At 46.1% G+C, this 3,815-nt stretch overlaps 1 long non-coding RNA gene across 1 annotated transcript; it reads left to right on the forward strand.

Moving 5' to 3' along the window:
- The first annotated feature begins 369 nt into the window (after positions 1-369).
- LOC135374095 (uncharacterized) lies at positions 370-1,217 on the forward strand. Its single transcript, XR_010416752.1, has 2 exons — positions 370-473; positions 1,042-1,217. It is a non-coding gene; the product is annotated as an uncharacterized LOC135374095 (long non-coding RNA).
- The last annotated feature ends 2,598 nt before the right edge of the window (positions 1,218-3,815 follow it).

Raw genomic sequence — 3,815 nt, forward strand, 5'->3', positions numbered from 1 at the left:
GTATAAATTCGCGAAGTTCTTCGTTTTTTGTCTTTTCCTTGCGACGACGAGAAACGCAGGAGAATAAACCACACATGGCGTTTTCCACGTATCGGTCAGAATGATGACGCGAGCGCGGTGCCTTTATAGAGATAAACGCGCGCGCAAAGAAACGAAACTGAAACTCAGAAGCCACCCGTCGCGGCTAGGAGCGCGCGCGCGCACACCAGAGAGCCGAAACAGAAAACACCCGCGGCCGGCGCAGAGGGCGCTAGGAGCGCGCGCGCGCGCATGCGCGGACGGGTGGAGCAGAGGGCGCGCGCGCATCCATAGCTGCCGCTGCGCGTCGCCTCACTCAGTTTCTCTCGGGCAGTCGCGGAAGACGGACGTGCGCTCCGCGCGCTCGCTCAGTTTCTGGCTGGCTCTCGTAGAGAGCAGACGTGTGTTCTCCGCGCTCGCTCAGTTTCTGCCTGGAAGTTGGCGCGGGGGAAAAGGTGAGTGATTTGACGCGCTCCTTTTCTCGTATGTTTGCCGTGTTTAGCGGTGACCAACGAGTGAGTTGACCGCGCTCGTGTTAAGCCTTTTCTCGCATGTTTAGACTTGTTTTGCGGTGTCCAAGCCTGTTGACGCATGTTTAGCGATGTGTGCCCAGTGGTTCCCGCCTTGTGTTAGCTGCGTAGTGTTGGGGTTAGGCCTAAGCGATCGCCCCCGTAAGCCTCTTTCCTCGTATGTTTGCCGTGTTTAGCGGTGACCAACGAGTGATTTGACCGCGCTCGTGTTAAGCCTTTTCTCGCATGTTTAGACTTGTTTTGCGGCGAGCAAGCCTGTTGACGCATGTTTAGCGATGTGCGTGTGTGTGCCCAGTGGTTCCCGCCTTGTGTTAGCTGCGTAGTGTTGTGGTTAGGCCTAAGCGATCGTCCCCGTAAGCCTTTTTCCCCGATGTGTACTGTTTTCTGTTTAGCAGTAGCGGTTAGACCTTTTCTCTCGCATGCCTAGACTTGTTTAGCAGTGCTGTCATTTTTACCTGCCGCTAGTATCTTGTTCTCTGTCTTTCTCGTCTAGAGCTATGATGGTGGCGCCATCTGGTGTAATGCCTTGCAACTAAGTGGCCACCTGTCGTCGATCTCTGCAACTGCTGGGTGCAAACTACCAACATGGCGGGCGCTGGTCACTCGGGTGTTGCGGAGCGGCTTCTTCGCCGCGGCATCGTTGATTTTCGAATAAATTGTTTCTCTCCACTCTATTTCTATCTTTTTATTTTATTTTCTGCCTATTTTTTATTTTTTATGACCACGATTATCCGGAAACGCACAACTGGTCTGGACGCGAGATAGACATTCCCCAATTAGTGTGATGGCTCCCTCGAGGGTGCTGATTAATGTGGGGGGTCCCAATTAGCTCTAATTGCTAATTAACGGCGTCCAGACGAAGATGTGCGTTTCCGGATAAACGTGGTCAGTACATACTACTGCCATACACCAAGTAAAACGAAAAACAAGTGCTCAGCCTGCTCTGTTTATTTATTTTTCTTTCTTTCTTTTTTTTTCATTCCAACAACTGACTTATTAGTTGAAGGTAAGATTTAAACATTCCCACTGAAAGATGCCATGCCATACACCAAGTAAAACGAAAAACAAGTGCTCAGCCTGCTCCGTTTAGTTGTTCTTTTTCTTCTTCTTTTTTCATTTAAACAACTAACTTATTAGTTAGCATGGCCCAGCAAGTGGGACATGCGCTGCAGGTATGCCTTGATGACATGAGCAAACTGCTCTGTTACATCTGTGAAGTTTGCTTCGTTTCCCAGCATCATTTCCCCTGAGCTGTATTTTCCGTACGCCCATGAGAAGGAAGAGCGAGCCTCTTGTATCGTCTCCTGCTTGGCGAAGCCCCGTTCAACATCACTACAGCAGCCGAATGCGTACCTGCAAATGGCGGTAAGAAACATGAATACAAAGAGAGCAAGCGAGGAAGTATATATGCTATATTCTATTAATTATCATGATAATGTTCCCTGATTATGCGAATTTGTTTCTTACCTGGTTGTGCTTACATTGTGTATGGTTGACTCAAATTCGACGAGGAACTTCGAAAACGTCATGTGGGGTTGGCTCTTGAATTTCATGCGCAGCGAATTATGCCACCCTTCGGCGTGATCGTTTGTGCGGAGATCGTCCTCATCCGCAAACTAATTCCAGAGATGCACGTTGGTAAGCCACTGCCGCTCGAAGTAGTCAACGTAAAGGCAAAGGGACGCAAGTTTCCTTTCAGATCCCTAGATGTCTCCAAGAAAGATCACTGACATTGGGAAACGCGGTACGTAGCGAGAACACAGTTATAGAAAACAATACATCGTTAACTGGACGGTCACTGTAGGTCAGCGGTCCTTTGAACGGGTTTGTGTTTTCTGTGATTCCCCGTTTGATCGATAATCCATTTGCTTTCATGAATACAGTCACCTGCCATTCACCCAGTGTCAAAATGGCCTGTGCTTTTCATGAATGTAGCCAGGCAGTCGCCTTCCGGAAGGAGCAGATCCTTTGGGAATTCCCCCATTTGGACGAAACGGGCTATTGGACGCGCTGGGCAAGTTTCTCCTCGCCTGTTCATTTCGTCCAAGTGTTCAGTACGTCCGATTTTTTCGGACGAATTAAATATTTGGACGTTGTGAGCACTTGGACGAAATAAACGTTAGGACGAAATGGGGCGTAACCTGATTGGCGACGTGGAGAACACAAATATTCGAAATGCGCCGGAAATCGAAAAATCAAGCTCAAAACGTCTTAGATCATGAAAACAGTGCTAAATAGCGTTTTTAGAGCGATTTACGACGTGAATAATGCGAATATTCAAAATGCGCCGGAAATCGAAAAATCAAGCTGAAAACGTCTTAGATCGTGAAAACAGTGCTAAATAGCGTTTTTAGTGCGATTGGCGACGTGAATAATGCGAATAATCAAAATCCACGAGCAATCGAAAATCAACCTGAAAACGTCTTAGATTGTGAAAACAGTGCTAAATAGCGTTTTTAGAGCGATTGGCGACGTGGAGAACACGAATATTCAAAATGCGCCGGAAATCGAAAAATCAAGCTGAAAACGTCTTAGATCGTGAAAACAGTGCTAAATAGCGTTTTTAGAGTGATTGGCGACGTGAATAATGCGAATAATCAAAATCCACGAGAAATCGAAAATCAACCTGAAAACGTCTTAGATCGTGAAAACAGTGCTAAATAGCGTTTTTAGAGCGATTGGCGACGTGGAGAACACGAATATTCGAAATGCGCCGGAAATCGAAATATCAAGCTGAAAACGTCTTAGATCATGAAAACAGTGCTAAGTAGCGTTTTTAGAGCGATTCACGACGTGAATAATGCGAATATTCAAAATGCGCCGGAAATCGAAAAATCAATCTCAAAACGTTTTAGATCATGAAACAGTGCTAAATAGCGTTTTTAGAGCGATTGGCGACGTGGAGAACTTGAATATTCACAATGCGCCGGAAACCGAAAAATCAAGCTGAAAACGTCTTAGACCATGAAAACAGTGCTAAGTAGCGTTTTTAGAGTGATTGGCGACGTGGAGAACACGAATATTCGAAATGCGCCAGAAATCGAAAAATCAAGCTGAAAACGTCTTAGATCATGAAAACAGTGCTAAGTAGCGTTTTTAGAGCGATTTACGACGTGAATAATGCGAATATTCAAAATGCGCCGGAAATCGAAAAATCAAGCTGAAAACGTCTTAGATCATTAAAACAGTGCTAAGTAGCGTTTTTAGAGTGATTAGCGACATGGAGAACACAAATATTCGAAATGCGCCAGAAATCGAAAAATCAAG

The sequence above is a fragment of the Ornithodoros turicata genome, unplaced genomic scaffold (assembly GCF_037126465.1).
Source record: "Ornithodoros turicata isolate Travis unplaced genomic scaffold, ASM3712646v1 Chromosome431, whole genome shotgun sequence".
Classification (NCBI taxonomy): Eukaryota; Metazoa; Arthropoda; class Arachnida; order Ixodida; family Argasidae; genus Ornithodoros; species Ornithodoros turicata.